Source organism: Eulemur rufifrons, chromosome 14, assembly GCF_041146395.1.
Source record: "Eulemur rufifrons isolate Redbay chromosome 14, OSU_ERuf_1, whole genome shotgun sequence".
NCBI lineage: Eukaryota > Metazoa > Chordata > Mammalia > Primates > Lemuridae > Eulemur > Eulemur rufifrons.
Window position 1 is genome coordinate 20,783,074 of NC_090996.1, and position 24,978 is coordinate 20,808,051.

General features: G+C 44.2%; 1 protein-coding gene across 2 annotated transcripts in view; it reads right to left on the reverse strand.

The window, feature by feature from the left end:
• PRKCB (protein kinase C beta) overlaps nt 1–24,978 on the reverse strand; it is a 293,928-nt gene that overhangs the window by 148,570 nt on the left and 120,380 nt on the right. The window lies entirely within an intron of this gene.

Here is a 24,978-nt window from a genome sequence, read left to right on the forward strand (position 1 = left end):
GTAACCTGTCCGAGGTCACAAAGCAAGGAAGTGGGAAAGCCGGGACTGGAATCCAAGTCTGTCAGACCCCAGAGATGTGGCCGGCTGGGCAGGATCCCCTCAGTGTCACCTGACTGCCTCCCTGCTTCCCCAGCCTTCTCAGAGGGTCTCCCACCCAACAGGGGGTTACAGGTGATGACATTTTTCATCTCACACAAATGCAGCACCAGCCAGTGACAGGCCACGTGGGGTCCCCTCTACTCCCAAACCAGACTCCTCATGGTGACCACCAATCCCCAGCACCAAAGGACAGGCACATCCCAGCTCAGCTGCTTCAGGTCATCACCTGACTCCAGATAAGGGCAGCTAAGGAGGAAGGAAGCACAGGTCAGAGACCAAAGAGAAAAAATCTTTAAACCTCCAAGTCAAAACCTGAAATAGCCTTTCTCAGTCTGAATGGGCTGTGTGGCTTTGTCCACAGGTGGGCTAAAATCTGGCAGGAAGAAGGAAGCTGAAATGGAGCCCACAGACAAAGAAAACACAGCCCAACAGTGTCCTTGGAGGAGGAAGTAAATGCAAACTGCAAATTTAGACTATCATCCTTCCACATTTACAGGCCATGAAAATTCCTAAAGGTATACTCCTTTAGGTACACAGGGGGTAGGTGGACAAGGCTAACCCAAAGATCCCAGTTGGAAATACTCTCAGAACAGAGGGAAATTAACAAGCACAGGCTCTGGAGTTAGCTGTGTGACCTCAGGCAAGTGACTTAACTTCTCTGAGTCTCTGGTTCCTCATCCATAAAATGAAGATGATAACAGCACCCACTTCATAGATCGGCTGTGATGCTAAAACTCCCAGCACAATGCCCCCCACACAGGCAAGCTCTTCGATTTATTATTCCAAAGAGAAAAAATAATCATGGCGACACATCCCAAACTTCCATCACGAGCAGTCATAATTTTGTATGGCTACGTTCCACCTGTAGTGTTATTTACAGGTGGATTTACAGGGCACTTTTCTTCAACTCAGTGTGCCATTTTTATTTAAATAAACCTATTTTGAAATAAAATTCTTTAAGAGTGTGAACTTGCGAGATCGATGTGCAGATTATGTTTTTTTTCTAATATACCTCAAAAAGAAATAGACAACTCTTAAAGAGAAATTTTAAAATGTTCATCCTAACGGTTTCTGCTGAGAAGCTGCAGAGAAACAGGTACATATATTCCTGGCGGGTGGACCACATGACATAACCCTACGGGGGCAATTTGGCACTACCTATCAAAATTACAAATGCTTTAAACAAAATTAAAAATGTGTTTCCCCTTTGACCAAGTCATCTTATCCTAAAGATAAAACATACATAGGAAATAACATATGTATTACTACATGTTTATTCATTCATTAAAGCATTGTTTATAACAGCAAAAGATTTTAAACAACCTAAGTGTCATTGGCAGTGAGCTGCTTAAATAATCAATGTGCAGCCACATAATGGAAGACTATTCTCGTATTACATAAAGAAGAATTGGGCAGTTCTCTGCATTAATATGGAAAAATCTCAAGGATATATTTTTTAAATGAAAGCAGAAAAAAAAAAATCAAGATGCTGAAGCCTGTATGTTGCATGCTACCTTCTGCATGAGAAAGGGAGGTGGGTTAAGAAAAAAAAGTCTTAATTACTCACACCTCTGGAAGGATACATGCAACAAAACCTAGTAAAAGTATTTATCTGTGGAGGCAGGAGACAGCAAAGTAGACAGAGAGTAAGACTTCTCAATATATGCCTTTCTACAGTTTTGATATAAAGTAGAATATTTTAGGCTTTATCTGTGCATCACAAAAATCTCACACCTATACCACCACACTGGGCAACACACCAGTACTGCCATGCCCCCAACTACAAAAAAAAAAAAAAAAAAAAAAAAAAAAAAGCCAGAAATTCCCAAGAGACAAAAAAGCAGGGAAATCTCAATTGAGAATGGGTGGACTGAGATTTTGTGAATATGAAATGTGTATAATGTTAGAAGCTGTAATTACACACGCACGGCTCAGTTGAAAGGAGGACACTATAATTTGGGGACGATCTTTCATTTTGTTCCTGGAGGAGAGAATGAATAGCACTGATAAAGCTATGTAAACGTTCATGCGCCTGGTGATGGGTCCCTTCCCGCGTCTTGATACACCATGCCTTCTTCTAACCAAATAAGTAATTGTTCAATTTGAAGGACAAGCTTCCATTGCGTAAACTTTGGTCAAATTTTAAGTATGATTCTGGGTTCGCATCTGCATTGCAGTCAATGTCAATGTTAGGGGTTAATTAATGGCCACATTCAAATTTAACTCCACCTCTGGCAGTTATTAGCTTTTTGACTCTGGGGCAAACTATTTAATCCTATTACATTTTTCTTTCCTCATCTGAAAATGGTATAACAATAACACCTAATTCCTAGGTTAACGAGAGAGTTCAGTGAGATACTGCCTGGAAATTGCCTAACCGTCACGGGTGAAAATAAATGTTCATTGTTATCCTTAATTGTCTATGTTGTTCTTTACCTATTTTGAAATTCAAGTTTGTTTCTTTCTAATTATAAACATTCATCTATGATATGTGCGGTAAATGTTTTCCCAGTTTTTCATTTGCCTTTTAATTTTGTCGGTGTTCTTTCTTCAATGTATAACACAAGGGTGTGTGTGTGTGTGTGTGTATGTGGTTAAATAAAGTACAAATTTTTTTCTTTTCCTTTATGGTCTCTGTCTCTGCTGTCATATTTAGAAAGTCCTTCCTGATACTTCCTACCAGTCCTTTTACAGTTTCAACTTTTTTACATTGAAATCATGATTTCCCTTGGAATTCATTTTAGCATGAGCTCTGAAAAAGACCTTCATTTCTTTTCTTAATGTTTAGCCAGTTGTAACAACAAATGTACCATATGCATCTTTTCACTGCTGGCTTGAAATGTCTCTTTTATCACACACTAATTTCTTATGTATCCTTTGTTCATTTTTACATTTTTCTCTTATGCTCCACTGATCTCTCTATTCCTGCCTCTGTACCACACTAGTACAATACGTCAAAGGTTTATAGGATCTCAGGGTCTAGAAACATGCACATTATACCCACCCACCCCTCCCCCAGCATTGCTGTCGGCTCTCAAATTTTTCTTGGTTATTCTCATCCATGTATTCTTCCAGATTGCATTAGAAATGTCGGTCTTTGCCTGCCCTACTTATCGGCCCTTCTAGAACAATTCCAAACCTACAGCACCAGCTCAGTGGGCAGGACAGCATCTGACCTCATGTTTCTAGCCAGTGATGAATGGACCAAGGTCTGGTCGGTGATATGCAATTTATGAAGGAAGAACTGGGCCAATCCGAATTTAGAATAAGAAACTGTGCAGATCTGGGTGCTGCAGATAGATTGGGGGGGGGGGGTTCTGTAGAACAAGGAGTGGGGAGAGAGAGGGACAGAGACAGAGAGAGAATCCTTATGTAATTTGAGCCTTCCGTTATGTTTTTCCAGAAAAAAATTTTCCCCCTAAACTCAGTTAGGACTTAACTATTGATCCCTATGTATTTTACCTTCTTTATTGCTATTTTACCTGGGAATTTTTCTACTTTATTTTAACTGGCAATTGCTAAAATACAGAATAGTTATAGTCATTTATATATTTATTTTATAACCAGACATTAGTGAAAATACTTGGCGAGGGACGTGTGATTATTTCCTTGGGTTTTCCTAGTCGACGATATTTGCCATTAATGGTTAAGATAGTCTCTTCTGCTCCAGGATTTATATCCGTTGCTTCAACGAGCGATCTCAATTCATTCGCTAGGCGGGCAGTTTTTAACCTGGGTACGGCATCCGCCATAGCATATGTGAAAATCTCCCCCAGAGATGTATTTTCAACTCCCACCCAGGCCTCCGGATGGGACTCACAGCTGCGGTGAGCCATGATTTTGATGGGGATGCTGCATCCTCAGAACGTTGATGAAGAGCTGGAATAATCCGATGACCTCGGGCCAGTCCTCCGGATGTTATCCTGAGTTAACCTTATCTGCTAACTAGGGATAACAATATTTATTTTGTGGGCTTGCATGGGAAGTGAATTACTTAGGACCTTTAAAAACAATTGCCTGACACAGAGCAGGCCCGCAACAAATGCCAGCTATTATTATTAATTATTAATTATCACTGCCCAGGGCATCCCTATGTCTATTGAATTATAACCTTTCCCAAGAAACCCCATGTATGTTCCTACTTCTTGGACATCAGTCTTGATTTCCTGTGATAATTCCCTCCACTGAGGCTATACACCATTCATTTATTTATCCATTCATTCACAGCATATTTGTTGAACACCCTGCCTGTGTCAGGTGCTGAAGAGCAAAATCAGACAGGATCTGTCCTCACGGGTTCCCAGCCTAGTTGGGGGAAGACAGTGAGGAAGCATAAACCAGTGTATACCCCCAACTGCTGTGAAGAAGCTTGGGGCTCAGAGAGCTGGTCAGAGGTCAGGGGGCTGCCATGAGAAAGTGAAGTTTGAGCTGAAATCTGAAGGATCAGAGGATGTAACTAGGCAAGAGCCACCAGGGTGGGCTCTGCCTGCCGCCCCCTGACAGTGAGGGGATAAGGACTCAGTGGGGTTCTGCTTCAACTCAGGTAGATGAGGCTGACACCACCCACCCCACTGCCACCTGCCTGGGTTCAGCCTCCACTTCAGCCCCCGTGCCCTGTTCCCAGCTTTGAATCCCAGCCCCCATGAGACAGAGTTCAGTACAGAGGTGGTAAATCAGACTCTAAAGCTAGAGGGTCCAAATTCAAAGCCAGCTCTGTGAATTCCCAGTCATGCACCCTTGAGCAATTTACTTAAGCTATATGAGCCTTGATTTTCTAACCTGTAACGTGGAGAGAAGAGCTGTCCCGTGCAGAGAGACTGCAACACAGTAGCATGCGGTGCACGGCCAGATTGTCTGGGATTGCCTCCCAACTCAGTGACTTCTTAACTGTGTGACTTTGGGCAGGTTACCTAACCTCTCTGTACTTCAGTTGCCTCATCTTCAAAATGGAAATAACAGTAATAATAATAATAGCACCAAATCCTCATAGGATTATGAGAATTTAATGGGTTAGTATTTGTAAAGGGCTCAGCACAGTACCTGGCACACGGTAGACCCTATAGAAGTATTTGTTGAAGATAATAAATGTGCCTGCTTTCCAGATTTGCCAGGATTAATGAAATCATGATTATAGCACTTAGCTTAGCGTTAGTGACTGGTATGTAGTATACATTTGATGAAATGTTAGCTTAAAATAAAAATGACATCTGTGATCTTGGGCAAGTTGCTTCCATGGTCTGGTCTCAGTTCCCCCTTCAGAAAACAAAGGGGTTAAGCTGGGTATTCCCCCGGGGGACCTGCAAATTCTGGGCTAGGCTGTTCTCAGAGTGCGCCCCGCCCCTTCCTGTGGAGACTGCATTGTGCTTCATTCTCAGAAGGCACCGCGGTTGTTTCAGGGAACAGTCACACTGCAACGGATCACACCCTCACATTATAAATAAATCCTCCATCACCCACAAAACACGCACACCCTTCTCCTTCCCCCCCTCCCCCAACAGTGCCACGAACCAACCAAGGGACGTGGCCTGAGCACCCCTCTCTTCTTGCGGAGTGGGGGGTCGCGCGAATGCGAGACCAGGACGTCAGGTTATTCAGCTTGCAAAGCCGCCGTCAGCTCGGTTTCCAGGCGCAGCGCAGGGCGCCCCACTTCCTGACAGCACCCTGTGCCACAGCAGCACTCGGCGCCCCAGTCTGCGTCTCAGAAGAGCAGAGAGAAGCTTTGTGCGAGGGACGCGGTGAGTTTGTGAATCAGAGAAGGGCCTTCCTGGGCTACCGAAGCTGCCCGGCCGCCCTCCGCGCCTGGGCCTCTGGATGCAGCGAGCCCACGCAGGTTCTGATGTTCAAGGGGATGACCTCGAGACACCATGATCCCAAGCCATTAGGTCCACGTGGACAAGGGCCCTAACTGAGGAAGATGAGCTGAATCCGATGCCGATGCTGTTTTGGCAAGCCTTGGTGCCACCCTTCACCCTTCTCCAAGAGCATGGCTAGGACGCAGTTACCTGAGAGCTCTCATGTGCGTGCACTGTCCGGGGTGCGAGTGACCACACAGCACCGACCCCCACCTGCAGGGACTTACCGATCCCAGCGGGGAATAATAATTTTTATTGCTGTAACAGCTAACACGCACAGCGCTTTCCACGTGCCAGGCACTCTTCTAAGGGCTTCACAGAGCATTAACTCATTTGATCCTCAACAACCATGTGAAGGTTTATTGTTATCCCCATTGTACAGGGGAGAAAGTTGAGGCACAGAGAAGTTAAGGAACTTGCCCAAGGTCACACAGCTAGTGATTTGGACCCAGAATCTGAGCTCTTTGTCACCAGGTAAGTAAACGTAAAGATGCCCCTATGGTGTGTTACAGCAAGGAGAGGTGTGCGCTGCTATGAGTACAAAATATCAGGAATTGACCTGGTCAGGGAGGGCTTCCCTGAGGAGGTGAGGCTTGAGCTGTGGCCTACAAGATGAGCATGAGTCAATCAGGGTTCTTAACGCTGGATGCACATTAAAATCTACTGGGACGCTTTGAGTCAATCCGAGATTCTGACTTAGTTGGTCTGGAATGGGCGCAGGCATGAGTATTCTGTCAAAAAGCTTTGCAGATGATTGTACTATGCAACCAGGGATAGAGACTCATTGAACTCCTGGGGAAGAAGGGAGAGAAGCCTCTCCCAGCAGAGGAACTCACATGTGCAAATGCCTCATGGTGGGAGGAGCGGAGAGTGAAAGAAGGCAGCAGAGGGTGGCGGAGGGAGGGAGGGAGGGGCCAAGCAGAGGCTGGAGGGATCTCAGGCCAGAGCACACAGCGCCTTACCAGCAGGACAGCCTTACCAGCAGGACCGCCGTTCAATACATCTTCCAACAGGGGCTTTTACGAGAACGACAGGGCCACAGACCTTTTGGGGTGCTGATGCAACAGAATAAACCCAGTTTGCTTATGGGCGGGCTTGGCAAACAGGGTGTATGCTCACCCTGCTCATAGGCTGCATCAGAGAATACTGACTTTGTCTCAAGAACAATGGGAAGTCACTGACGAGTTTTCTGCGAGGAAGATGACATGATACATCCGGTTTTTCGAAAGACATAGAAACGATAGGCCAGTGAAACAGAAGGAAGCAGAGAGACAGGACAAGAGGCTCCTGGTCTGAGAGGGCCAGTGGAGTTGGACTGGGGTCCTCCCAGTGAGGATGGGGGATGCAGGCAGCAGTGTGTTTTCATGGCGGAGAGCAGACTCTAAAGCCAGACCAAGTTCAAACGCAGACTCTGCTTATTAGTCATATAGCCTGGCAGCTCAGTTCCCTTCTCTGGGCCTCAGTTTCTTCCTCTATAAAATGGGCATAAAAGAGTATCTTTCTCAGAGGTTGAGGATTAAAGGAGCTAGTAGATGTAAATCACTCGGAACAGCACCTGGCACGGGACAGGTGTGTATGAGTGTTAGCTACAATCATCACTCAGGAGGTGCCATAGGATTTGGCGATGGAGACAATATGGGGGTGAGAGAAAGTCCAAACACAAAGGAAGAGGCCCTAAGAACTGAGCAGCACTCAGTAGGACTTGGGAGATTCACAGTCAAGGGGTGAAAAGGATCAAAGACAGGAAGTTTCATGAGGAAGGGCTGAGATGCAGAATTAAGGACTGCAGCCGGGACCCAAGGGCCAACACTGAAGGCAAAAGCAGGTCCAAGCCTCTGGGTAAAGCAAACACTTACACGCTATGCCAGGCGCTGTTTTAAGCTCTTTACATATAATAACTTATTTAGTACTCACAATATTCCCAAGAAATAAGTATATTATCTCCATCTTATAAATGAAGAAACAGAGAGGTTGAGTGACTTATCCGAAGCACACAGCTGGTAGGTAGCAGAGCCCAGATTTGAACCCACACAGGCTGGTTGCCAAGTGTATGCTGTTAATTCACATGCAAGACCACAAACTCGAGCCTGCACATTTCACTCTGCCCTTATCCCCAAACTGCCACTGAAAGTACCAGAAGGAACTGTTTAAAAATAGGAGGAAATCTATTTCAGCCCAGAAATCAGGGAAAGGTACCAAGTCAATGACAGAAACTCTTGAAATGCTTTCAATATATAGAAATGGTGGGGCTGGAACTAAGGAAAGGACAGCCTAGCATGATTCTCCTTACCCTACCTTCAATTTTTAAAAAATGAAGAGTGCCAGGGCCTCATTGGAGGAGTAAGTAATTGACCAAACACAGAAAGTGAAGGTGAGTCCTGGCGGGCGCCTGTGCAGTGCCTGGCAGCAATGGGCACTTGAGAAATATTCGGAATGATGAGTGACCTCTTCCCAAAGCCTGCAGGAGAAGCAAGTGGCTGCCAGACCCACCTGCAGATGCCACAGGACACAAGGAGGGCGCTAATGACAGCAGAGGGCGCTGTATCTGCAGGTTCCTAACCAAAGCTGTTGTTAGGGTTTAGAGAAACATGTGCCCCAGCCAGTGTAGACTGCACCCCAGCCAGTGTAGACCTCAGCACCACTAAGAGAGAAAACAAGACCTCTGCGTACTTCTAAAGCTCCCTGTCTTGGACTGTTGTACCCTCTTTACCCTCCAGAGAAGGCCGATTCGACTCCATTTACACTTCACCTTCCTATGGGGAAAGACCTTCCGCTGCCTGGTCCCACCTACGGATGCAGAGGTTGTAAACTGGAGGTCCACAGAATGAAACCAGTCCAAAAATATGTTTTAAATACACCACAGTTGTAATACTTGAATTATTTTTCAAGATCTAAATTTAGGGGATTTCAGAGGATTTCAGACTTCTCTGGAAAAATCGGAAAATCTGGACCATGGTCCTCTAAAGAATAGGAATAAAAAAAACAGAGCTGAGCACTGGCTGTCCCTTTCAGACAGGGTGTGCAGGGGCCAGGTGGACACGCCTGTTGTCACACACCAGACTCATGTGCCTACCTGCTGGCCCAGCTGGCTTCGAATTGGACATCCCGATGAATGGAATGCTGTGCGTCCTTTCAAAGTCTTGTGTCCACAAACACAAACAAAACATTGAGGAAAGCAGCCAGACATGAGAGAGGGCCTACTGTAGAATTCTGTTTGCAAAGGGCTCAAAAGAAGCAGGCCAACCGCGTTCCACACTGGCTGAGCCATTTTGTATTCCCACCACTAGTGTGCAAAGGTTCCAGTCGCTCCACAGCCTCGCCAACACTTGTGTGTTTTGTTTTTTTTTTTTAATATATATATAATAGCCATCCTAACAGATGTCCATAATAATATATTGTACAATTAATTTAAGAGGGTAGATCTCATGTTAAGTGTTCAAAATAAAATAAAATATAAAACGAAACTAAACAAAACAAAATAGAGGATTGGGGAGAAAAAAGCAGGCAAACTATTGCTGGCCTGGTTGTGGTTACTTTGATGGATGGGGAGGGAGGTGCAGGGATTAGAAGGAGCACGAAAGGGCTTCTGGGGCTCCGGGTACAAAGAAAAGTTCACTGTATGAGAATTCATCAAGCTGGACACTTCTCATGTAGAACAAACGGTATTTACAACCTTTGTGACCAGCCTAGACCGAAACCCGCACCTTTGATTCCAAATTCTAAATTCCTAGAAGAGGGAATCTGACTTGTCCAGCTTGGGAGAGATGTCCACATGCATCTGGACCAAATGGGGCCGAGGTTGTGGGGTCACACAGCTTTGGGGGTGCATATCTGGAAAGGCAGTTCTCAGAGGAAAGGGTCACCTGTTTCTGCTAGGTTTGTCCAGGTGTCCAGGGCAGAGGTTACCAGGCAGTTTGGGGACTAGGTAAAGAATATAGGCCCAGAGGCCAGAAGGACTAGGTGTGAATCCTGGTGCTACCTCTCACTGGTCATGTGACCTTGGGCAAGTCACTTAGTCTCCGAGTGCCTCAGCTTCCTCATCTGTGAAATGGGATGATAACAATGATAACCTACCCTGTGGGGTGTAATGAAGAATAAAGAGTTATCATATGTAAAGTGCTTAGAACAGAATTATATCTATAAATAGTATTTTTTGAAAAAGAATACTTGGAAAGCCTAGAATCTCAGACCACTGGAGGTGGGGGAGCCCTCAAGAATACAAAGAGTCAGTGACAGGAAGAAGAGGAGAAATGAGGTCTCAACTCCAGAACCAGGGCTTTTGACATCCCTCTAGGCTGCCCCTCTCCAAGATCATCTGCCCTTTGATTTCTTCATTTCCCCCCAGGCCTGCTGGCTCCAGAATCTCAGGTCTTCTGGGAAATTGTCTTGAAGAGGCTGTGAAGTTCATCCTGCCCCCCAACCCACAGAAGCTGAAATAATTTATGACATAGGACGCGTCAGCCTCATTCCAGTCCCAGCAGCTCTCCTCTTTGTGCACGGCAGAAACAGCTGGTTTCTGTTCTTGGGGCTTCTAGCATCGTGGCTTCGCTTTTTCCTCCACAGCATGAAGCTCTGTGTCTTTGTGACATTGAGGGACAAAGGGCTGTTTAGAAGCAATTCATCCTGACTTTTACAGGCTGGCTCTGCATTGCAGAAGCCGTCGGCCCACGGCAAATGGGAGCAGAAAAATCATGTAGAATTCACTTGACCATCAAAAGAATTGCATTTCATCACATTACCAACATTTTATTAGACCCTTCCCCCAACTACCCCACGGGAGCTACCTTTGCAAGACGGATGCATGCCATGCCAGAAATAAGGCTGGGCTTTTGAAACTCACAATCTAAGACTTGAAAGGACCACTGGTGGCAATAATATTAATTAGCATGTGCTATGTGTCCAGCATGGCGTGAAGCTCTTATTATGGATTAACCCATTTAATCCTCACCGGGACCCTATGAGATAGGTGCTATTTTATCATCTCTTTACAGATGAGAAAACTGAATAATCTTGGTTTAACTAGCCCAAGAGTATTGAGCTAGTTAGTGGCAAACCTGGAATTCAAACTCAATCATTCTGGCTTCAGAGCCACTGTACGATATTGCCTTACAGTGGTTTCCAAACCCAGCTAGCCATCAGAATTACCTGAAGAACTTTTTAAAATACAGATTCCTGGGCCCTTATCTGCATTTCTTCAAGTGAAGCCTGTTTTTAGCAGGCTACGCAAGTAATCCTTAGGCATCCAATCTGTCTGTAATCTGCAAAGTAGCATTTAGAAATTCAGTGGACATATGTTGTTTTGATTTGCCTAACATCTATGCTTCCTTTTTTTCTATAGCAGTGCCTCAATTCTCATTTAAAAAGCCATCCATCTCATCCTTCCTGTGTTTAGTCTTGGAGGGAACACCTTAAAAGGCCAACCCAGGGTTGGTTAGGTAAATTGAGCTTGGCCAAATAATCTCTCTCCTTTTGGAATTTGAATTTAGGGCCAAAGTAATACAAGAACCAAACTCAGAGCTGATCTGGTTGTTCAAGTTTTCTTTCAATTCCCTGAAGTATGTCATATCCTTTCCATTGAATTCCTTTCTAACTTAAGTTAACCAAAGATGGTTTCTGTTGCATGTAACCAAACACCACTAACTAGTAGAAGAACCAATGTGGTAGAAACCCACATCCACCAGAGAGATCTCCTCTGCAGCGTGCCTGGCAATTGAGTTTTGCTCTACTGGGACGGAGAGCTAATATCATTATATATTAAATAGCAACCAGTTTGGTCAGTAGGGGCTGTTTTTCCTTAGTCCACACAAATGGTCCTCAGCCCTAATTCTGTCCTTTGGAGCTACACAAAAAAAAAATATACAAGAGCTCTTTGGATATTTGATGACAGCACAAACTCTAAGCTAGACAGGCCAACCCTCAAAGTATCCCCAGCTCCTTCCTAAGGCATCCTTTTGGCACTTGGTAGCACACACCCTTGTTACTGAGCACTTCTGTTGCGAATGCAGAAGCTGTAGACTGCAGTGTTATGTAAGCAGAATGTAATTTCAGCAGGATCATACACTTTCAGATTTAGATAGATAATAGATAAATGAGGAAATAACGGAGGGAGGAAGGGGCAGAGAAAGAGGAAGTGGTGGGGGAAGGGGGGGGGAGAGAGAGAGAGAGAGAGAGAGAGATACACTATACTGTAGACTGAATTACCCCTGACATTATTTATCATTGAGAAATGCAGATGGGCCTTTTGGTCTAAGTGATGGTGATGCCAAGAGAGATGTTCAACCCTAATCGTTGCTTCATCTGGAAGGAGCTAGATAGGCCTGGAACATCATTATCACGAGTTAATTGTGGGTGCCCTCATTTGTTAGACTGAACAACCTAGGCTTTGAGAAGAGTGCAGGCGACTGTCATGTTGCTTTATCTGAGCCAAGGAGACTGGACGATACCACGTAGGAGGGGTGAAGACAGAGATGGTCTTACTGACATTCATGCGGAGGCAGGAAGTGGGCAGGGCCTTAGCCTGGCAGAGCTAGGACTTCTCTTCTGTCTCTGGGGCCAAAATGAACTGAAGTCAAGAGTTATGAGGGGCCAGAATCTTATCAGAACCTGAAGGTTCTCATTTTAGAAACTAAGCTGGCTCCCAGCTGATGGAGGACCTCAAGGGTAACCACATCCGGAAGCAACTGTAAGTAACTCTCTCTCTGCAGTACTTCTGGTACCCCCGGGCCTTCACTCAAGTTTGGTCTTCACTGAACTAAGAGGGAAGTCTGAGTCTGCACTAGAGGGGAAGCGGCACCAAAAACAAACAAAAACTGGAGAAGCCAGCTCCGGAATATCCCAAAGCGATCTTCAGAGCTCTACAGGCAACAGAGCTGGAATAAGACACTAAAATGTGTTTAGGAAATGTGGTCTTTGGTTGTTACATGTGTATATATTTTTAAATTTTTTTGATATATCATACCAGACCTAGTGGTTTGTGTCTCCTTACTATAATTCATTTAGCAATATATAACGACTATATTCCCAGGCCAATAACATTTTAATTACTGTGATGTTTTATTAAAGCATAATTTACATACAGTAATGTGCAGATGTTAAGTATACAGTTTGATGAATTTTGAAAAATGTGTACACCTGTATAGGTACCATTTCAATCAAGATCTAGAACATTTCTATCACCCCAGACACTGTGACACTACACAGTACTCCACCATATGAATGTAATATATTTTAACTTATATAAACCCTAATTGGTGGTCATGGGTCATTTTCAAATTTTTTTTTTATTTAAAAATATTAAGAAGGTACAAATGTTTTTGGTTACATGGATCGCTTTTGGAATGCTTGAGTCGCAGCTATAGGTGTGCCCGTCACCCAACTAGTGTTGATTTGTACCCATAGGTAAGTTTTTGCCCCTTCTCTCCTCCCCTTTCCCCCAGCCTGATTTCCACTGAATTGTACATCCCTCTGTGCACATGTGTGCTCATCGGTTAGTTCTAATTTATTAATGAGTACAAGTGGTGTTTGTTTTTTCAATCTTGAGATACTTCACTTAGGAGAATGGTCTCCTGCTCAGAGGAGCAGGAAACTACAGTCAAGCGATAGAGCCAAGATGACCCTTGATAAATACGCTGGGCTTACCCCAGGCCACACCCCCAATCTCCTATTGGTCCCTCCCCTTGAGCCCAACCAGAAGTCAGGGGTAAGGAAGCAGTCCTTACGGGTCAGTCTCCCGGGGAGAAAGCAGAGAAGATTAGGAGGACAAGCAAGGCACTGGCACAGCGGATGAGGGCCAGGGTGGTAGACTGCAAACTGGCCATAATTCCACCCATCCCTGGATGCTCCTTTGCAGTGTGACTTTGCCACTCTTCCCATCCATAGGTTGAAGTCTAGGTTCTCCACTCCAAATCTGGTCTTGGCCATAACCAGTGTGACACAAACATAGGCTTTAAAAATATCTATGTTCTCTTGTGGTGCTTGGAACCCTGAGACTACACGAGCCTACTGGAGGAAAGAAGCCATGTGGAGGAGAAATGAAAAGCCCAGATCAGCAGCCTGCCAACCATTGTCATGTTACGGGGGGGTGGCGGGAGTTGGGCCATCCGAGGTCATCCAGCACCAGCTAAGTCCCTAGCTGCCCAAGACAGATGAGAGAACCCAGCAGAGATCAGCTGAATAAACCCGGATCAGAAGAACCACCCAAGTAACCCACAGAATCATGAGAAATAATAAATAATTGTTGATTTAAACCACTAAATTTTGGCATGGTTTGTTGCACAGCAAAAAAATAACTGATACAGCAGAAAATGAAAAAGCATCTTGCAAGTATTTAACCTTCAGTTCCAATCTTTGAGGCTCTTATCCCTGAAGCTCTTATCCTATTTCTAATGTCCTTCCCATAAGCCAATTGACTCTCTTTTTCTATTGCCAATTTGAGTTGGATTTCTCACTTTCAGTTAAAAAAAAAAAAACTGCAAAGCTTTACTTTTTCTATGTAATCTTGTACAGTTTCAAATAAACAGAAATCCTTCATTCCTCTAAATTTTAAAATAATTTACCCATGAACCTTATTAGTCTGGAGCTTTGGGAGAAGAAAAAGTTCTAGGCAATGTTTTCATTTCTTTCTTGGTTATTTGCCTATTCTGGCTTTCAATTTCTTCTTGAGACAAAGCTGGCAATGTAACTATTTATGTATTTAATAGACATGGGGGGGTCTTGCTACATTGCCCAGGCTGGATTCGAACTCCTGGGCTCAAGCAATTCTCCCACCTCAGCCTCCCAAGTAGCAGTAAAATTGGCAATTTCAAGTTTATGAGAAAAATCATCCATTTTAGCCAGATTTTCAAACACATTAGCAGTTATTTATATACATTTTAATGTATAAATACAACATATTTTAATGTTTTTATTTTCCTTTTTTAAAAAATCTTCACATTTAACAAAGTTTATCATCTTCAATATATTTCTTCATAAAGTGAGACTTGATCAAAAGGATGCTCTCAACATCAGTGCCTACCACTTTTAACGGACCTGATTTAGTGATGGAATTAGCAGGGCCTCAAGAATAACAATGGGTTTTATTCAGTACCTTGACCATAAATGATAAAAAATCATTTCTGAAACCATAAAATGTTAATGAAAATATCTTCAGACAAACCAGCCAAAGAGTCATTTTGTACTGCCTGGCACAGAGCCCGTGTTCAATAAAGTTAGCTATCATTATTAGCTTTATTCCTTTACACCTGCACCCCTTCTTGAGCAAGAAAGGCTCCTCTAGATGTTAATAATAATTTGAAAACCATTTACTGAGTGCCTTCTTTGTGCCAGACACTATGCTAGGTGTGGTTCAAGCAGTTTCTCACTGAATACTCACAAAATCACTATGATTTAGGTATTACCTTCCCCATTTTAAAGACAGAAACTAAGGGTCACAGAACTCACATTATTTCCCCAAGGTCACTGGTGCAATAAATGGCAGAGGTGGAATCTGACACCAAGTCTTTCTGGCTCCAAAGTCCAAGTTCTTTTCTCAGCATTGTATCACAGAATTTGAGGTTTTGTGTGAAGTAATGGAAGTAGAAACAGTAATTACCTCATAAGGGCACGCTCTGGGTGGAGAAATGTAAAAAATTATCAGTACATTCTTGATTAGGGCAATGGGTGGAACAATGGAAGTGCCCTTAGCTACATGTCTCAAGGGCTTACTATACACTGTGTCAAGCACTCTCAAGCAAAGGCTTTGTAATCCTTTTGCTGTTACTCCATTTGTCTTTTGTTTGCTTGTTAGCTCTTTTTCATTTAAAATATTTTTTTAATTATTTTTTAAACCTATGTGGTTGGTACTAATAATAACCTGTTCCATAGATAAGAAAACTAAGGCATAGAAAAGTCAAATGATATGCCCAGGTTTTCCTAATGAGTATCTGGGGACAATCAGGACCCAAATTCAGATATGTCTGATTTGAGAGTCCACACTCTTAACTACCACTGACATAATCAATAAACTGCCACAACTATCCATTTGTAGCTAGAGGTGGCTAAGCCTGCTGGGGACCTGGAACAGGGAATACATGAAGTGCATTCTTTTGGTGAGGCCATGTATGACTCTCTGAACTGCACTAAGACCTGCAGCTTTTGATGAAGTCCAGGGGTTCTGTTCTGCCATAGCCCCTTGGGTTAACAGGATCTGCAGTAGATTAACCACAGAGTCTTCTCCTCCAATGAGGCAGTGGAATCTATTTCTCTACCACTTGAATCTAGGCTTGGCCATGGGATTAGCTTTGTCCAATGGGACATTAGCAAACACGATGCACAAGCTTATGCATCATGTTTGCTAGTGATGCAATGATGCATGCATCTCTTATGCCAGAGAGCATTATGATGTCCCCTTGCTCTTTCTGGAGCCCTGAAACCACTGTGTGAACAAGGCAGAGCTAGCCAGCTGGATGGAGGATGAGGCCACATGGAAGAGAACCAAAGCTCCCAGGCCAACAACCTGCTCACTGCTAGTCATGTAAGTAGGGCTATCCTAGATCATCCAGCTACCAGCCAACCAACCAGATACTCACAGACATAAACAATAACCTCTTAAACTCTGCGCCCAGGGCAAGTACCTCACTTGACTTACTCTAGTCCCAGCCCTTGGAGATAACTTCTCTCTTTCTTGTGCTGAGATCTCTCGGGAGGCTGTGTATGTGGTCAGTACTCTGAGTGCTGAGTAACCTATAATGTCCATATGAAATGCTTATGGCAGTGCCAGACACTGTTCTCTCTAAGAAGATCCAAGAGACGGAAGAATTGAGGGGTTCCAACCCAGTGAGACCTAGAACCAGGAGGATGCCTATAGATAACCAGAAGTGACATTCATGAACTCTGCCACATTTTGAGGTCCTCTAGTGGTGAGTGCCCATGTATATTGTTTATTCTCACTGGCACTGAATGGCTGGGTCAGTAGCTACAGTCACTGGGATAGCGCCTGGTTCATAAAGTTCCCTCAATATGCTATGATGTGGACCTATCTGTAGAATGATGCCAAATGCACAAAGCTCTACTAATCTCCAGAATATGCCCTGGCTCAGCCTGGGCTTGGAATAGCAGAGAGTAGAAGATGAAGCCCAGCAGATTATATTCCTTTTTCATGGATGGACCCTGTGCATTTCTGCTCCATGAGTTTGCTCCAGTTCCTCCAAGGTCACACAAGACGAGAGGGCACCCCTCCATAGCTTCATGAGTATCATGGGCAGCTAAAAGAGAGCCTGGACAGGTGGGCAAGCAGGTGTGGCCAGGTCTTTAATCATGCCTCTAACCATGGGCAGAAAAAGGTCAATGAACTAAGTCACACCAGTTCAGGAGTCTGGACCAATTCATCATCCTTGGTGCCAACCAACCTTCTTGGAACTATATCCAGAGATAGAATCATTTCAGGTAGGCTGCCAAATCCTACGCATGCTGGCTGCAGGGAGTGCTTCCTGCTCTCCCCATGCCCAAGACAATGACTGGCTGCACTCCTTCATTCATACAGAGAGGGGTCTCATACCACTTATGGAGCCCACACACTTCTAGGAAGGACTGTCAGGTGGCAGGCAGAGAACCTGTCCATTCTTCAGACTTTCCTGGTCTGTCTGACAAGACATCTGTCCTTGCTGCCTTCCCACTGTTATTCATTATCACTGTCATCATCATCGTCACATATTAATATATAGCTCTTGCTATATACCAGACACTGTCCTAAGTGTTGTTATGGATATTTATATATTTGATACTCAAAACGATGCTTTGAGGTAGGGACTATTATTTTACCCATTTTTCAGCTGAGGAATCTAAGACACAGAGATATTTAAGTAATCTGCCCAAGGTCACATAGATTTGAGCCTAGGAAGGCTGGCTCCATCTTCTGATTTTACCCAGTACGCAACTCTGCTTCTCTAGTTTTCCTCTGAAAAATCACCTCTTCCTCACTCTCAAAGCACAGGGTGAACACACAGACCCTCATCTCCAGGAGTAGGCACAAGTATTAGTCAGGGCTGTCCAGAGAAACAGAACCAATAGGAGGGAGAGATAGATAGATAGATGACAGATAGATAGATAATATAATGTGAATGTGAATTGTGTTCATACGATAATGGAGACTGAGAAGTCCCACAATCTGCCACCTGCAAACTAGACAATCAAGAAAGCCCATGGCATAATTCAGTCCAAAGGCCGAGTCCAAAGGCCTGAGAATCAGGGGTGACAATGCTGTAAGTCCTGCTCCGAGTGCAAAGGCCTGGGAACTGGGAAAAGATGAATGTGCCAGCTGAAACAGAGAAACCAAATTCACCCTTCCTCTGCCTTCTTGTTCTATCTGGGCCTTCAGCAGATTAGATGATGCCCACTACATTGGTGAGGGCAATTTTTTTACTCTGTCTATTGATTCAAATGCTAATTTCTTCTGGAAACACCCTGACAGACACACCCAGAAATAATGTTTTACCAGCTATCTGGGCATCCCTTAGCTCAATCAAGTTGACACATATAATTAACCATCATGAGTCCACCCTTTCTCAACTTGGTACCCATACACATCCCCTTAAACCACACTTAATATCTAAATAAAGAATAACAAAGTCATAATTCCACCTGACATTACAGAACTAGACTCTGTGGAACTGACAATGCAATAATCCCTTCCCCAGGAAAGGAGGTACAGTCCTCGAGTGATGATAACTCTTCTACTGAGATCCTGTAAACTTAAATACTAAGATGTAAAATTAATAATACCTACACACGGATATAAAATCAAAACGTGTTACATGATAAAGAACTAAGAGAGGAAAAAAAACAAATATATATTGCATAATATATGCATATGTACACACAAACATATTCATAACAAAATAAGGAGGAAATACTCATGACAGTGACAGCCCTTGTTTCTGTAACTGGTCACATGGTTGTAGCTGATACTTATAACTACCTTCTACTACCCCTTGTGTATCCCTGTTGCCTTCAGCAAGCACCTCAGCTGTAGTGGTTCTTCATCTGGCAGAGTGACCCAAACCTTTATTCCTAAAGGGTCTGGGCCATTTATAGTCTTGCCTGGATTGGGTTGCTGTAGTTTTTCATTGACTTTAATCACAGGTCATGGTAATACTAAGAGATGCCTTAAGGGATCTCCTGTATTCCAGATATATTTTCCCTTTTCTCCATTGTGCAGTAGTAGTCCAATTTCCCCTCAGTAGTTCAGATCAGTCACCCCAGTCAACTTTGTGACTCCATTCTTGGCCTGCTTGCTCAGAGACAGGAGGAGCCCAAAGAGGCCTGGTAGCAGTCTTAACTTCCAGTTCAATAGAATAATCGTCGTATCGCCTGGTGGAAGATTCCTCCCTCTGGAATTAAGACCTCTGTGCTGGCAGAGCATAAAGTCATGGGGAAAGAAAGCAAAAATTTTGCTAGTGGGTCACTAGGGGAAATAATGAGTGGTGCCACTCCCATTTCCACCTCTTGATTTCTGCACCCATGAATCCCGACTATCAGAGAAACAGCACCATGTACTGGACACTGATTAGGAGGATATACGGCCTTCTGGAGAACCCTGCCTATCCCTGCAAGGTATTGCTACCAGCTGGCACTGTAACTGAGTCTTTGGAAGGCCGTTCCATTGTTCTATCAAGCCAGCTGCTTCAGGACGATGAGGAACATGGTAAGACCAGTGAATTCCATTAGTATGAGCCCATTGCCCCACTTCTGTTGCTGTGAAGTGAGTTATTTGATCAGAAGCAATGCTAAGTGGAATTCCATGACAATGAATAAGGCATGCTATAAGTCCATGGATGGTGGTTTTTGTAGAAGCATTGTGTGCAGGGAAGGCAAATCTGTATCCAGAGTGTTCATTTTAGTAAGGACAAAACGCTGCCTCTTCCATGATGGAAGCGGTCCAATGTAATCAACCTGCCACCAGGTAGCTGGCTAATCACCCCAAGAAATGGTGCCATATAAGGAACTCAGTGTTGGTCCCTGCTGCTGGCAGATTGGGCACTCAGCAGTGGCCATAGCCGGGTCGACCTTGGTGCATGGAAATCCATGTTGCTGAGCCCATGCAGAGCCTCCATCCCTGCCACCACAGCCTCTTTGTTCATGAGCCCATTGGGTGATGACAGGGTGGACAGGAAAAGAGGTTGGCTGACAGATATCCACAGAATGGGTCCTCCTAGCCACCTGATTATTAAAGTCCTCCTCTGCTGAGGTTCCCCTTTGGTGAGCGTTCACATGTGACACAAATATCTTCATGCTTTTTGCCCTTTCAGAGAGGTCTATCAACATACCTCATCCCCAAATGTCTTTGTCACCAACTTTCCAATCATGTTTCCTGCAAGTCCCTGCCCATCCAGCCAAACCATTGGCTATAGCCATGAACTGATCAAAGAACTCACTTCACTCACTCACGTCACTTCTGTCACTGACACAAACACCATGAGATCTGCTGGATCACATGGCCAACTGGGAGCCCAGCTTGCACAGCAGCCCAGACCTGTTGCAGAGCCTTCTCCTGTTCTGGGACCCACTCAAAACCAGCAGCTTTTTGGATCATTTGGTAAATGGGCTGAACAACACACCCAAATGAGGAATATGTTGCCTCCAAAATCCAAATAGGCCCATTTGGCAACGTGTCTCTTTTGTAGTTGTAGGAGAAGCCAGATGCAACAACTTATCCTTCACCTTAGAAGGGATAGCCCAACATGCCACACACCAATGACTCCTAGAAATTTCACTGAGGTAGAAGGCCTCTGAATTTTAGTTAGATTTATTTCCTACACTCTGACACACAAATGTCTTACCAATATGTCTAGAGTAGTTGCTACTTCTCGATCACTAGGACCAATCAACATAATGTCATCAACACAACAGGCCAGTGTGGTATCTTGTGGAAGAAAAACGTGATCAAGATTGCTTTGAACTAAATTACGGCATAGGGCTGGGGAGCTGACGTGCCCCTGAGGTAGGACAGTGAAGGTGTATTGCTGGCCTTGCCAGATGAAATCAAACTGCTTCTGGTGGGTCTTATGGACAGAGATGGAGTAAAAGGCATTTGATACATCAGTAGCTACATACCAGGTACAGGGGATGTATTAGTTTGCTCAAGCAATGAAACTACATCTGGTACAGCAGCTGCAACTGGAGTCACCACTTGATTAAGCTTATGGTAATCAACTGTCATTCTCCAAGATCCATTTGTCTTCCACAGAAGCCAAATAGCAGAGTTGAATGGGGTTGAGGTAGAAATCACCACCCCTTGAATCTTTGATATCACTGACGGTAGCACTAACCTCTGCCATCAGTCCACGGATGTGGTATTGCTTTTAATTTACAATTTTCCTAGGTTGAAGCAGTTCAAATGACTTTCACTTAGCTTTTCTCATCATAACATCCCTCATTACAGAGGTCAAGGAACCAGTGTTAGGGATTCTTCCAGCTGCTAAGTATGTCTATTCCAATTATCCATTTTGGAACTGGGGAAATAACTGCAAGATGAAGACCCATCATGAGAGAGACCTAAGCTAAAACTCCCTTGATCACCTGACCTCCATAAGGGACAGTAGGTCCCTCTGGAGAAGGCTGGGAGAAAGATTAATAGTGCATATTTTCAGCAGTACAATCACTTTCTCGAGGAGACTTGGCCTCCCTTTCATTCAAGGAAGTCTGGGTCTATAAACTGGCTCAAGTCTGGGTATGGATTGAGGGGCTGTGACTCTCTGTTTTTATGATTCCAGTTAGACTTTTGTTCACTTGACCTAGAAATTTTCTGCTTATACATATCAAGTAAGAATGCAGTAGGCTTCCCATCTATTTGCCTTCCAGGAACACCATGATTAGCCAACACCAGAGGTCTGCACAAGTCAGGCTATATCAATTGCTGTTTTAACTCGGTTGTCTGTTATCACCACACCCACCTGCCTCTGATGGTTGAGTGCCACCAATTGGTCCCTTTTACCCTGGAATCCAATTATTCCTACTGCACTTAGGTTTTCCAATTAAGTGGCTGTGGTTCCCACTGTAAGTTACAGCCACAGAGAAGGGTGATCATAGAGCTCTTCAAGGATGCTGGGGCTCCCCTTGCAAATTTATTTCTCAAAGTATTGGCAAAAGAAAGAAAGAAAGGGTCTTCTGGCCTCTCCCAGAATGGGTGAGTGAGTACGTCTTAAATGGCAAATGCACTCTAATCCACATTCTAATCTCCCTAAGCCTTGAATCCCTTCCTCTACATTAAACCAGGGGAGATGAGACATTTCTAATTCGCTCATGGTGGTCCATCTTTTGATTGATGTTTCAGCCAACCAACCAAACTGTTAGAGCCTTTTCTAACTCCCTAAGCTGAAACATTAAATTCAGAATCTCTGCTTAGTGAACTGATATCAATAAATTCAGCCGCACTCAACTTTATGTTCCTTCCACCATTATTCCACACCCTTAATATCCATTCCTACCCATGTTTCCTAGATGTCTGCCTGTATAAATTAGAAAACTCAAGTAGCTCTTTTGGAGTGCAGTATACCTTCTCATGGGTCACACTTTGTACTACATCTTTAGGGGCTTTCTGGGGCTTGAGTCTAGTGATAGGTCTAGAAGCAAAAAGGGGTGGTGGAGATGGGTCCGGAGTCAGCATTGTCTTGTCTGGCACCTGCATCAAGGGAGCCCATTACTGTTTCCCTGGGCAATGCAACCCAAGTGGACCAAGCTATACCACCATATTTGGGGGTGCCACTTTTGCTAGAGGATGCAAAGGCCACTTCCAATCAGCAAGGAAGACCCATAAGAATTTAGGGGATCAATGTCCCCAGCTTCAGAGTTTTCATCAGTCTTCCCAACTTACAGGATCCCATTCTTTCTCCATCAATGTCCTTGCTTTAACAGGAGACACCCTGTGAGGCTGGAAGTTCAACGTGCATTGTAATTCAGCCAATCGCAGGATGAGACTGTGCATTTGATTTTCAGAAATCTGAGCCCTGCAGCTACAGGCTAAAAGGCTTTCCTTCAGGGCACACCTAGAAGCCCTTAGATCATTTATGCAGTGCTTAAGGTGGGAATTCAAATCCCTGAGCTCATCCTTTTCCTCCACCACTTTGTCCAGAGACATTAGGAGCAAGCAGCCAATGTCATTATATTCCTTAGTTTTCTAAAAATGTTTCAGCATCATATACAGAGTCATGTAGCTCCTGTTTTTTATAAGTGGTTGATTAGGAGTATCCAATGTGGATTTTTTTTTTAATATCTCTATAGATAGTTCATGCCATGGACTATCAGTGCTCTCTTTACTACTAGAAATAGGGTCATTAGCATTTTAAATCTAGTCAGTTAGAGAGTCAATTCCAGAATCCCCAGAACCCACTCAGAAAACTCGTCCTTAAAATTCTTTTCTTCTAGAACCACTCTTGGTACCAAAAATTTCTGTCTTAGTCCATTCGGGCTGCCATAGCAAAATACCAAAACCTGGATGGCTTTTAAATAACAAATTTATTTCTCACAGTTCTGGAAGCTGCGAAGTCCAAGTTTAAGGTGCTGGCAAGATTCAGTGTCTGGTGAGAGTCCAATTCCTCACAGACAGTGGTCTTCTTGCTGTAACCTCACATGGTGGAAGAGATGAGGGCTGTCTCTGGGGTCTTTTTTATAAGAGCACTAATTTCCATTCATGAGGGATCTACCCCCATGACCTGATCACCTCCCAAAGATCCTACCTCCTAATACCACCACCTTGGAGGTTGGGGTTTCAACATATGAATTTGGTGGGGGGACAAAATCTTCAAACTATAGCAGCGTGTAACCAGGCCCAGCCAATCAGCATAACTCATCCTCCTGGCTAACATGTGACCCATGGTCCAATGAGACTGTAGCACTTGTCACTGGGGTTGCAGCACTGACATAAGACAGAGGACTAAAGCTGCCTCAGTCACCATGTTCCCATAGGAGAAAAGCCTTCCTGAAAAAGACATAACACAGAGGAAGGCTAAGCCAAGAAATGTAGAAAAAGGTTCCTGAGGACCTTACTTAAGCACTTTGATTCACTGTGCCTGAAGCCAGGGCTGCCCTTAGGGCTTTTCAATCTCAGGGATCAAAAATTTCCCTTTTCACAGAAGCCAGTTTGAGCTGAGTTTCTGTCTTAGGCAACAGAAAATTCAACAGACATAGAGAGAATATGGGAAACACCATCCTCTTGGCTGCAACTTGCACATCTAGTCTCCGTCTGTGTGAACACTCAGAGAAGCATACTGGAGTCAGGCAGTCCCCCCAAACTTCCCTGCCTGTTTTCCTGGGGATGAGAGAAGAAATTGTACTACAAGGGCCAGGGTGTGGGATCTGCGAGAACATGACAAACCATCTCAAACTTTGTTTTTGCAAACAGACCTGCATGGATTTGGATTTGGTTGTTCCATGTTTATTGGAGTTCTTAACTCAAGTACAACATTTTCCAATCTAGAGTGTCTGTGTTGCTATGGCAACAGATATGCCCTCCCCCCGCCCCCCGCCCTCTAATTTGTGGCAAAATGGCAGATGACCACTTGTACAAGGCCAGCAGGAGACAAAGAAACTCAATGACAGAAGGTAGTGACTACTCGCTTCTGGCAAGCCGAAGTCACCTATCAAGTCTGAGTGGGTAACAGGACCAGTAATGGAGACAAAATCAATGGGGAAAATTCCAGGAAGATGAACCAAAGCAGGAACAAAGGAAGAGAAGAAGGGGTGATCCCTGCATATGGGGTAAGCCAAACGCAGTTCATTCCTGAGCAATGAAAGACTATGCATAGTGGAAAGTCCCATCACCTAGGACAGCTTCAGCTGCATGAAAAAGGATGCCCCAAACAATGAGACTTTACCAAGAAGAGCTTCTTATCTCACCCATCCAGTCTGGGGATAAGAGGACTCAGAGTTGGCTCCAGCTCATTAGTGTCATCAATGACCCAGGTCCCTTCAGCTCTTCCACTCTGCCATACTCAGGATGTCAGCAGTGTCTCCCTCATTGACCCAAAAGGGCTGCCACAACTCCAAGTATTACATG